Source organism: Pongo abelii, chromosome 6 (assembly GCF_028885655.2).
Source record: "Pongo abelii isolate AG06213 chromosome 6, NHGRI_mPonAbe1-v2.0_pri, whole genome shotgun sequence".
NCBI lineage: Eukaryota > Metazoa > Chordata > Mammalia > Primates > Hominidae > Pongo > Pongo abelii.
In genome coordinates this window covers 21116185-21128313 of record NC_071991.2, presented here as the reverse complement: position 1 = coordinate 21128313, position 12129 = coordinate 21116185, and the positions used below count along the sequence as shown (strand labels likewise).

Below are 12129 nucleotides of genomic sequence, written 5' to 3'. Positions count from 1 at the left end.
TGAGACCGGAGGATCACTTGAGCCTAGGAGGTTGAGGCTGCAGTAAGCTGTGATCACGCCACTGCACTCCAGCTTTGATAAGAGAGTAAGACTGTGTTTCTTAAATAAAATAAAAATCAGGTGGGAAGATTGCTGTAGCCCCGGAGGTAGAGGCTGCCGTGAGCTGTGATTATACCACTGCAGTCCTGCCCACGCAATAGAGCAAGACCCTTTCTCAAAGAATAAAATAAAATAAAAATTAACCCTTTATCATATTTCCCACTAACACCTTCCGTCCTACGTTTTTCCTAGAAGCCCTTGAATTTTGTTTGCTTTTCACATACCATTTAAAACTTTTAAGTACTGATGTCTGTCTGTTCCATCCCTCCTTTTTTTTTTTTTTTTTTTTTTTTTAAAGAATGTCTTTTTGTCACTTCTAGCTGGATCTACCATGAAAGACTTCAGAGTCCAGGAAGAGAGACTGACTGGGCAACATGTTATTCAGGTACAAAAAGACTTGGACTATAACTAAAAAATGATCAAATAATAGTGCATACATCAAGAACAATGGAAAGCACTTCTGGAGGGTGAGAGAAGCTGCCAGTTAAGTTGACATTGAATCTGGGTCCTGAAAGAGGAGGAAGAGTTGTATGAGAGTGAGGAGGGAAGGGGGAGGTGGAGGGATGGGGAATGGGCTGGGGTGGGATGGAGTGAGCTGTCCAGGCAGGGAAACCAGCACTGTAAAGACCTGGATAATGAAGATGGCACATTTTGTTCAGGGAGTGGTGAAGTAAGAGTGGCAGGAATGCTTTGGAGAGACAGCAATTTGCTTTTATGGAATTTTGCCCAAGAGACCTCATTACAATTTCTAATCTTTTGGTGTTATCATCCATCACTGTCCTTGTCAAATAGTTTGGAATAGGTATGATGATCACAATAACATCAAGCATAATATTTCATTAATTCTCAGAATTAGAGAAGATGATGTGATGATGGAAGAAGAGGTCAGAGAGGGAGATTTGAAGATGTTGCAGTTCTGGCCTTCAAGATGAAGTCAGGGGCTACCTTCAGGGTGAGTCAAGGAATGGGGTGGCTTCTAGAAGCTGGAAGCACATTCTCTCTAGAGCCTCCAGAAGGAATGCAGCCCCTCTTACACCTTGACTTTAGCCTTAATAGGCCTAGTTTGGGCTTCTGGTTCCCAGAACTGTAATATGGCAGATCTTTGGTGTTTTAAGGCACTAAATGTAGGGTAGTTTGTTGCAGCAGCAAGAAGAAATGAACATGAGCCAGGGGCAGTTGCTCACACCTGTAATCTCAGCACTTTGGGTGGCTGAGATGGGAGCATCGCTTGAGCCCAGGAATGTAAGACAAGCCTGGGCAACATGGTGAGACTTCTTATTGAAAAAAATTTTTGTTAAATTAGCCAGATGTTGTGGCATGCACTTGTAGTCTCAGCTCCTAGGGAGGCTGAGGTGGGAGGATTGTTTAAGTCTGGGAGGTTGAGGTTGTTGTGAGCTGTGACTGAGCCACTATACTCCAGCCTGGGCAATAGAGCAACACCCTCTTTCAAGAAAGAAAAGAAAGAGAGAGAGAAAGAAAGAGAAAAGAGAGAAAGAAAGAGGGAGGGAAGGAGGGAAGAGAGGGAGGGAGGAAGGAAGGAAAGGAAGGAAGGAAGGAAAAAAGGAAGGACGGACGACAGATGGAAATGTTAAATAGAGTGGTGAGGGTTGGCCTCACAAGTGAAAATTGAGCAAAAGCTTGAAGCAGGTGATGGAGCTGGCCAAGGTGCTGAGGGAAGAGCGTTGTAGGCTGAATCAACAGGATAAAGGCATTAGGAAACTCCCTGGTGAGTCTGAGGCTCTGGAAGGAGGCCAGTGGAGCAGAGAGAGAGAGGCAGAGAAGTAAGGGAGCAGGCCAGGGAGTTGCTGGGCGGTGATCAGTATAGATGGTGTAAGCCCTGGGAGGTTATTGCTGAGGCTTTGACTTTTATTCTGACTGAAATGGGAACCGCAGGAGGGTTCTGAGTAGAGAGGCGACATGATCTGTCGCCTGATTTAAAAGCACCCCCTGGCTGCTGAGTTGAGAAAGACTGTGGGAAGATTGGGGTAGAAGCATGGGGGCCAAGCTGTGGCAGCATCCGGGTGGGAGATGGTAGTGGTCCTGACCCGGGTCATGGCCGTGGTGAGAGATGGTCAGAACCTGGATAGATGTTGAAATCAGCCAATAGGATTTCCTGACAGACTGGGTGTGGGCTGTGACATAAGGCAGGGGTCAAGGTTGAGCTTGATTCTAATTGAATTATTAAGTAATTTTAAAAAACACTGCTGCCTTTCCCAGTCCTACCAAGTAAAGGATGCTAGATGAAAGAAATCTCAAGTCGGGCCAGGTGCAGTGGCTCACACCTATACTTCTGACAGTTTGAGAGGCAGAGACGGGAGTATGTTTTAAGGCCCAGGAGTTGGAGAGCAGCCTGGGCAACATAGCAAGACATCCTCTCTACAAAAACGAAATAGAGAAATTTAATACGGTAAATTAAATACAGCTGAGCATGGTGCTGTGTACCTATGGCCCCAGTTACTCAGGAGGCCGAGGTGGGCAGATCCTCTTGAGGCTAGGAGTTTGAGGCCAGCTTGGGCAACAGCAAGACTCCTCTCTTTACAAAAATTAAAAAAAAGAATAGCCTGACATGGTGGCACTTGCTTGTATTCCCAGTTAGGGGTAGGCTGAGGCAGGATAATCTCTTGAGTCCAGTTGGACGAGGCTGCAGTGAGCTATGATTATATCACTGCACTCCAGCCTGGGTGACAGAGCGGGACCCTGTCTCAAAATACAAATACAAATAAAATGAAATTTCAAGTCAGACCAGTCCCTTCTAGGCTGTGGAGGCCTTGCAACCACATAGCTGCATGATTGAGTTTGTGTGGCTGTGGATGAGGAGACCCCTGCCTAATTGTTGTTGGCTATATAATCAGTTTAATTTTAGTAATCAGATATATTTCCTCATACTTGATGGTCTCAGGTATGTGTGGGTTTTGGAATTCTCCTTGCAACAGGTTGTAACATCTTATTGGTTTCATCATTCCGTAATTTTTTTTATCTGATCAGTTTTTAATAAGATCAGAATTGACATTAGACTACCTAATCAGTTTTGATTAATGAGAAAATGAAATTGTGTTGTTTGCACTTTATCCAAGATTGGTTTCATATTGGCTAAATCTAATCAGTACTTGAACAAATGCAAAATTAGAGCTTCTTTCTCATGAAACACTTTGTCATTCTTGAAGAAGATGCCATTTCTTTTTTGTAGTCTTTAATAAACAGCTGCTATCATTGCAGACTTGCTGTTCAGGCACTTAGGAATTTTTCACTAGAAGGCATGTAAAGGAAGACCATGGGCATTTATAATGAATTTAGCTTCATTGTTTGACTGCGTGACTGTCCCCAGAGCTGTAACTTCACTAATGAATTTTTCAGAAGCCACTTAGCTGGCAACTGAGCCTAACCAGCCGCTAACCCTCATTATTCAAGTGCTCTTTTATTCTTATCTATTTCTCCTCAAACTTGGCTACACTCACAAAGTGATAAAAAGTTGCATTTCTTTTCTTTCCTTTTTAGAGACAAGATCTTGATCTGTGGCCCAGGCTGCAGTACAGTGACATGATCATGGTTCACTACAGCCTCAAACTCCTGGGCTCAAGCCATCCTCCCACCTCAGTCTCCCGAGTAGCTGAAACTACGGACATGTGCCGCCATGCCCAGCTAATTATTTATTTATTTTTTCATAGAGATGGGATCTTGCTAGGTTGCTCAGACTGGTCTCAGACTCCTGACCTCGAGTGATCCTCCTGCCTCAGCCTTCCAAAGTGCTGGGATTACAGGCAGGCATGAGCACCTGTGCCCAGCCCCTTATTATTATGTTTTTAAATAATAGCTTTATTAAAATGTGATTCACATACCATTCAGTTTATTGAAATCTGCAGTTCAGAATGTTTTAGAATATTCACAGAGGTGTGCATCGATCACCACAGTCACTTTTAGAACCATTCATTACTCTGTAGAGAAATCTGCACCCTTAGCCATTACCTCCACTCTCCCAACCTGCCTTTGCCCCCAGCCTCAGGCAACCATGGATTCATTTTCTGTCACTACCTAATCTGGACAAATAGAATTGTACAATAGGTGATCTTTTGTGGCATTTTTCCCTCTTAGCACAATGTTTTCAAAGTTCCTTTATGTCGTAGGGTGTATCAGTGTTTCATTTTTTCTATGGCTGAATAATATTCCATGGTAGAGACACACTGCATTTTGTTGATCCATTCATCAGTTGGTGGACATTTGGGTTGTTTCCACGTATTGGCTATGATGAATAATGCTGCTATGAAGATTGCAGTACAAGTTTTTGTGTGGACATATATTTTGATTTCTCTGGGATATATGCCTAGGAGTGAAATTGTTACATTATATTTTACATTTAACCTTTTGAGAAACTGCCAGACAGTTTTCTGAAGTGGCTACACTGGTTGGGTGCAATGGCTCACACATGTAATCCCTGCTACTCGGGAGGCTCATTTGAGAGGATGGTTTGAGCACACAAGTTCAAGACCAGCCTGGGCAAGACAGTGAGACCCTGTCTTGATTTTTCTTAAAAAAATCCAATTAAAATGACAAGAAAAGAAATACCCAAAGTGGTTACACCATTTTATATTCCCACCAGTGATGTATGTGGGTTCCAGTTCCTCCACATCTTCACTGACATTATTTTTTTTTTCTAGACAGGGGCTTGCTCTGTCTCTCAGGCTGCAGTACAGTGATGCCATCACAGTTCACTGCAGCCTTGACCTCCCAGGCACAAATGATCTTCTCATCTCAGCCTCCTGAGTAGCTGGGAATTACAGGTACACGCCATCATGCCTGGCTAATTTTTATATTTTTGTGTAGTGATGGGGTTTTACCATGTTGCCCAGGCTGGTCTCTTACTCCTGGCCTCAAGTGATCTGCCCACCTCAGCCTCCCAAAGTTCTGTAATTACAGGCTGAGCCATCATGCCTGGCCTTCACCAACATTTGTTATTGTCCATTTTTTTTTCTTTATACCTTAAAGCAGTATAAGAACAAGTGTTTTCAGTTATGGTAAACAAAAAATATAATCCCAGGGCATTTGGATGCTGAGACAGGAAGATCTCTCCATGCCAGGAGGTTTTGTTTTGTTTTGTTTTGAAACAGAATCTCACTCTCGCCCAGGGTGGAGTGCAGTGGTGCGATCTCAGCTGCCTGCAGCCTTCACCTCCCAGGTTCAAGCGATTCTCCTGCCTCAGCCTCTTGAATAGCTGGGATTACAGGTACATGTCACTACTGCCCGACTAATTTTTGTATTTTTAGTAGAGACGGAGTTTTGCCATGTTGGTCAGGCTGGTCTCAAACTCCTGACTTCAGGTGATCCCCCCGCCTCAGCCGCCCAAAATGCTGGGATTACAGGCGTGAGCCACTATGTCTGGCCTGATGCCAGGAGTTTTAGACCAACCTAGCAAGACATCATCTCAACAGAATATTTAAAAATTAGCCAGATGTGTGGTTGCCTGCGTATAGTCTCTTTCACTTTTTGAGACACGGTCCGGCTCTGTCAGCCAGGCTGGGGTGCAGTGGTATCATCATGGCTCACTGCAGACTGAAACTCCTGGGATCAAGTGATCAGTCCTCCCACCTCATCCTACCAAGTAGTGGGGACCACAAGTGCATGCCACCGGGGTCTTGCTATGTTGCCCAGGCTGGTTTTGAGCTCCTGGCCTCAAGCGATCCTCTCACTTTGGCCTCCCGAAGTGCAAGGATTACAGGTATGAGTCACCATGCCTGGCCCCTACCTTGCCTATTGAGAACCATAAGTAAGAACCAAATTCTCCTTAGCTCAACTCGAGCCATTTCCCAATTGGTTCTTCCACAAGGAGCTGGTCATTGAGCTGTCCAGGCCTCCCAAGCAGCACAGAAATGAGGTGAGGGAGTTTTCCTGCTGCTCCACTCTGTGAGGAGCTGGAGGATGATGTTCACTCATTTGCGGAGAGAGATGTCTTGTAGGCACCTTAGGATGGAGGGGACCCTGATTCCAATGTCCTTTTGTTTTTTTCTTTAGAAGCAGGACCTTGCTCTGTCACCCAGGATGGAGTTCAGTAGTCCAATCACAGCTCATTGTAACCTCAGACTCCCAGGCTCAAGCGATCCTCCCACCTCATCCTTCCCAGTAGCTGGGACTACAGGTTAGTGCCATGACACTCGGTGAATTTTGACTTTTTGTTTGTTTGTTTGTTTGTTTGTTTGTAGAGATGGGCCTTGCTATGTTGCCAAGGCCGGCCTTGAACTCCTGCACTCAAGGGATTTTCCTGTGTTGGCCTCCCAAAGTACTGGTAATGCAGGCATGAGCCATTATGCCCAATGTCTCTGGTTCTTAACCTTCTGCCTCCCTCTTCCACATTTAAGGAACCCTTGTAATTACATAGGCTCACCCAGATACTGCAGGATAATCTTGTTTTAAGGTCAGCTGATTAGCAACATTAATTCCATCTGTACTCTTAATTCCCCCTTCCTATGTAATTGTGCGGTGTAACATAGGACATGAGCAGTTGGTGGGGGGTCATTACTTTGGCCACCACCACGATACTTTGGCCACCACCGTGACTATTTTGCGCCAGGTACTGAGGTAAGCACTGGTGAATTAAACATGAATAACACACACTCCCTAATCTCCATTCATTTATGGGAGGAGCACCTCGCTTCCCATGCTTCTGAGAATCTGGGGAGTCAAGGAAGACTTCCAGGAGGAGGTGGTGCTAACGCGGACAAGTGACAGAGGAGCTGAAGCTAGCCAGGAAGAGAGTGGATAAGGGGAAGCGTATTCTAAGCAGAGGGCATCACCCACTTCGCAGGCTCCCAGAGGAGAGAGAGAGTGGGCATTCAAGGGGCAGATGAGGCTCAGTTGGACTCCACAGCAGGTAAAATGGAGAGGGGCAAGCAGGGAGGCTGCCTTGCAAGGCAGGGCAGAGCAGGGCCTGTTAAGGAGTTTGGACTTAATCCCAAAGGCAAAGAGAAGTGATGTAAACCGGGGAGTAACGTGATGAGATTCACGTATTAGAGACATGGCTCAGGCTGCTGTGTGGAGAAGGCACCAGGGGGAGCAGATGGCTCAGTGGGTGTGCTGGAGACCTAAAGCAGGGAACACACTGAGTTTAGGGAGAGTTTTTTAAAATAGAAGAAGTTTGAGTAATTTAAATGCTGGTGGGAAGGAGCTTAAAAGCAGGGGACAGGTTAAACATACAGGGAAGTGGGAGGAAGAACTGACAAGTGAGGTTCCAGAGAGGGCAGGAGAATTGAAGATTCTTATAGGGGGATTAGCATTCCTCTCCCCTCCTTTCCCTTCCCCTCCCCTCTCCTCCCTTCCCCTCCCCTTCCCTAAGACAGGGTCTCACTCTGCTGCCCAGGCTAGAGTGTACTGGCATGATCTTGGTTCACTACAGCCTAGACTTCCCAGGTTCAAGGGATCTTCCGACCCGAGACTCCCAAGTAGGTGGAACTACAGGTGTGCACCACCACCATACCTGGCTAATTTTTTTATTTTTTTTTGGTAGACACAGTGTCTCACTAAGTTGCCCAGCCTGGTCTCCAACTTTTGGCCTCAAGCAGTCCTCCTACCTAGGCTTCCCAAATTGCTGGGATTACAGGCATGAGCCACCATGCCTGGCCTCTGCTAGTTTTGTATTCTCTAGAGTTGTCTGTAGTTTGTGCTAGTGTGTCACTCATTTTGCTGATCCTGTGTTATAATTAATATTTTTTATATTAAAGTTACTTTTTTTTTTTTTTTTTTTGGTATTGGGTCTCAGTCTGCCACCAAGGCTGGAGTGCAGAGGCGCGATCTCTGCTCACTGCAACCTCCACTTCGAAGGCTCAAGCAATTCTCCGTCCTCAGCCTCCCAAGTAACTGGGATTACAGGTATGTGCCAGCACGCCTGGCTAATTTTTGTGCTTTTTTTGGTGCTTTTTGTAGAGACAGGGTTTTGCCGTGTTTCCCAGGCTGGTCTCAACTCCTGAGCTCAAAGTAATCCACCCGCCTTGGCCTCCCAAAATGCTGGGATTACAGGTGTGAGCCACTGTGCGCATTCCAGTTTAAACTTTTGAGCGGTTTATATGTTTTGATGGGACTCCTAGAAATACAGAATTGATGCTAGGAAGCGTACCAGGAGATAGACACATATACATGGGATTTCAGCCTTGGTTTGGTTATCCAAGGAGCAGTGCTGAGTTTCTTGCCAATGGGACATGGGATGCTGGTGATTTCCAGGAAGTGACCTCACGAGTGAAGCTACCACCACTTACTGTTTATTGTGATGAAACGCTAGCCGAGGCATATGCCATGCAAGCTAACGGATGCTATTCTTCACCACTGTGGCAATAAAGATGACTCTGAAGAATGGCATGGGACGGAACCTTTCAAATGCACCTGAGCAGGGGTCTCCACCACAGGGCCACAGAGCTGGTGGTGAGCAGCAGACAAGTAAGGGGAAAATTCGTTTGTATTTATAGCCCCTCCCCATCGCTCGCATAACCACCTGAACGCCATGTCCTGACAGGTCCAGCTACTGCCTTCCAGTGACCTCTTTAGGCTCATCTCATGCTTCACCGTGGCCTCGCCAAACCAAGCTGCTGCGTTTCAGCAGCCTCTGCAGCAGAGGCCGAGCTCTACGTCCTGATCATCCTGATGGCCTCTTTAGGCCCAGCTCATTTCTCAGAACGGCCACCTTAGGCCCAGCTTTTCCCTTTTGGTGGCCTCTCCAGGCCGAGAAATTCCTCAAGTCGGCCTCCCCCACCGCAGTTGCTGCCTCCCGGCCTCCTCTCCAGTCCCAGCCCTCTCTTGCAGCTGTGCCTACAGGCCCAGCTCCTGCCTCCAAAGAGCCTCTTTTGACTCGGCTCCTACCCAGCTCCTGGCGGCCTTCATAGGCCTGAAATCTCTTCCAGTCCAGCACTCCATCCCCACTCTCCCCTCACAGCGGCCTTCCCAGGCCCAGCTTTTGCCTCACGGTGGCCTTCCCCGGCCATTTTCTAGCCGGCCTCGCGGCAGCCTCAACAAGCCCAGCTACTGCCTCACACTGGCCTCTCTAGGCCCAGCTCAGGCGTCACAGTGGCGTCTCCAGGCCCAGCTCCCGCCCACCCCGACGGCATCTCCCGGCTCAAGGCTTTCTCAAGTCGGCCCCTCCAGGGCCCAGCTCCTGCCCCCCGCCGATGGCCTGTGCAGGCCCAAAGTGTCCTGAAGTCGGCCTCGCTGGGCCTAGCTCCTGCCTGTCGTAGGCCCCTAGAGGCACGGCCTCTGCCTCCTCACAGTGGAACCCCCCAGTCCCAGCTCTTACCTCAGCGTGGCCACCTCAGACGAAGCCCCTGCCCTGCCTGTTGGCAGCCTCCATGGGCCAAGCTCTTGCCTCTCACTACCTCTCCAGGCCCGGAACTGTTTCCAGCCGGCCTCTCCAGGCCCAGCTCTCCCTCCCAGCTGCACCTGCCAGCCCAGCTCCTACCTCGCAACAGCCACGTTCGGCCCAGCTCCTGCCCAGCTCCTGGCAGCCTTTGTAAGCCCCAGGCTCCTCTAAGTCGGGCCTTTCAGGCCCCGCCTTCGGCTGCCCGGCGGCCTGGAGAGGCCCAGCTCCTGCCTGACAGTGGCCTCTCCGGGCCCAGCTCTTGCCTTGCGTCGGCCTCCCTGGGCCACGTTTCCGCCTGCCTCACGGCAGCCCCGACAAGCCCGGCTCCTGCCTCCCGATGACCTCTTTAGGCTCATCTCATGCCTCACCGCGGCCTCCACCAGGCCAGGCTCTTGCCTTTCGGCGGCCTCCGCAGGCCCGGCTCCTGCGTCCCAATGGCCTCTTTAGGCGCAGCTCGTCCCTCTCCATGGCCTTTTTCAAAGGCACAGCTTTTCCCTCGTGGCGGCCTCTCCAGGCCCAAGTCTGCAAGCCTCCCCTGGCCTGGGGGCTGCCTCTCGGCCTCTTTTCCAGGCCCAGCCCCTGCATGCAGGCAGCCGCTTTTGACTCGGCTCGTGCCCAGCTCCTGGCGGCCTTCTTAGGCGCGAAACCTCCTCCAGGCCAGCTCTCCAGGCCCACCTCTGGCCTTGCAGCGGCCTTCCCAGGCCCAGCTCTTACCTCACGGCGGCCTTCTGCGGCTGTGTTCCTGCCGGCCTCCTGGCGGAGGCATCAACGAGCCCAGTGCCTTGACTCTCACTGGGGTCTCGAGGCCTAGCTCACGCCTCACGGTGGCATCTCCAGAACCAGCTCCCGCCCACACCGTTGGCATCTCCCGGTCCAAGGCTTTCTCAAGTCGGCTCCTCCAGGGCCCAACTACTGCCCCCCACTGATGGCCTCTGCGGGCCCGAACTGTCCTGAAGTGGGACTCGGTAGGCCCAGCTCCTCCATGTCGTAGGACCCTAGAGGCACGGCCTCTGCCTCTTCACAGTGGACCCCCACCAGGCCCAGCGCTTGCCTCAGCGTGGCCGCCTCAGGCCAAGCTCCTGCCCTGGCTGTTGGCAGGCTCCACGGGCCCAACTCTTCCCACTCACCATCCTCTCCAGGCCCAGAACTGTTTCCAGTCGGCTTCTCCAGGCCAAGCTCTCCCTCCCGGCTGTCCCTGCCACCCCAGCTCCTGCCTCGCAACAGCCACGTTCAGCACATCCTGCCCAGCTCCTGGAAGCCTTTGTAGGCCCCAGGTTCCTCTAAGTCAGGCCTTCCAGGCTCCGCCTTCGGCTCCCCAGCGGCCTGGAGAGGCACAGCTACTGCCTGACAGCAGCCTCTCCGGGCCCAGCTCTTGCCTTGTGTCGGCCTCCCCGGGCCACGTTTCCACTTGCGTCACGGCAGCCCTGACAGGCCCAGCTCGTGCCTCCCGATGGCCAGCTTAGCCTGATCTCGTGCCTCGCCACGGCCTCCCCAGGCCCCGCTCCTGCTTTGCGGCAGCCTCTGCAGGCCCGGCTCCTGCATCCCCATGGCCTGTTTAGGCCTGGCTCGTGCCTCGCCGCGGCCTCCTTAGGCCCAGCTTTTCCCTTCCGGCGGCCTCTCCAGGCCCAGAACTTCCTCAAGTCGGCCTCCCCCGGCCCAGTGGCCACCTCCCGGCCTCCTCTCCGGGCCCAGCTCTTTGCTCGCGGCCGCGCCCGCAGGCTCAGCTCCTGCCTCCGAACAGCCTTCTGTGACTCGGCTCCTGGCCAGCTCCCGGCGGCCTTCGTAGGCCCGAAGCCTCCTCCGGTCCAGCTCTCCAGGCCCGCTTCTTGCCTCGCGGCGGCCTTTCCGGGCCCAGCTCTCGCCTCTCGGCGGCCTTCCCCGGCCACACTCATGCCGGCCTCCCGGCAGCCTCCACAAGCCCAGCTCCTGCCTCACGCGGGCCCCTCCAGGCCCAGCTCGTGCCTCGCGGCGGCCTCTCCAGGCCTGGCTCCCGCCCAGCCCAATGGCGTCTCCTGGCCCAAGGCTCCCTTCCTCAATGTCGGCCCCTCTGGGCCCAGCTCCTGCCTCCTGCTGATGGCCCGTGCGGGCCCACCCGAGGCGTCCCGAAGTCGGCCTCGCCAGGCCCAGCTCCTGCCTGGCATAGGCCCCTAGGGGCACGGCCTCTGCCCTACACTGGTCCCTCCGGGCCCAGCTCATGCCTCGGCCTGGCCGCCTCAGGCCCAGCTCCTGCCCGTGGGCGGCCTCTTTCCAGGCCCGGCTCTTGCCTCTCGGCATCCTCTGCAGGCCCAGAACTGTTTCCAGTCGGCCTCTCCAGGCCCGGCTCTCCCTCCCGGCCGCGTCCATCGGCCCAAGTTCTGACTCACGACAAGCACGTTCGGCCCAGCTCCTGGCAGCCTTTGTAGGCCCCAGGCTTCCCTACGTCAGACCTTCCAGGCCCACCTTCGGCTTCCCGACGGCTGGGAGAGACCCGGCTCCTGGCTGACAACGGCCTCTCCCGGCCCAGCGGTGGCCTCACGTCAGCCTCCCCAGGCCACGTTTGCGCCTGCCTCGCGGCAGCCCCGGCAAACCTGGCTCCCGCCTGCTGAGGGCCTCTTAAAGAGGCTCATCTCGTGCCTCGCGGCGGCCTCCTGAGGCCCACCTTTCCCTTTCCGGCAGCCTCTCCAGGCACTGTTGACTGCTCAGTTCCTGGCACTGTGCTAAGT

At 52.1% G+C, this 12129-nt stretch overlaps 1 long non-coding RNA gene across 4 annotated transcripts in view; it reads left to right on the top strand.

Annotated features, from left to right (window-relative positions):
• Window positions 1-7684, top strand: part of LOC134761674 (uncharacterized) — a 48515-nt gene extending 40831 nt beyond the window's left edge. The window contains exons 14-18 of one of the 4 annotated variants that reach the window (XR_010140648.1): window positions 420-484; window positions 950-1051; window positions 5202-5317; window positions 6103-6226; window positions 7592-7684. This is a non-coding gene — a long non-coding RNA (uncharacterized LOC134761674). Of the gene's footprint in view, window positions 1-419; window positions 485-949; window positions 1052-3594; window positions 3896-5201; window positions 5318-6102; window positions 6227-6290; window positions 6374-7591 lie in introns of those variants that run through there. The other 3 variants (XR_010140649.1, XR_010140651.1, XR_010140650.1) reach the window with 3 other exon arrangements.
• The last annotated feature ends 4445 nt before the right edge of the window (window positions 7685-12129 follow it).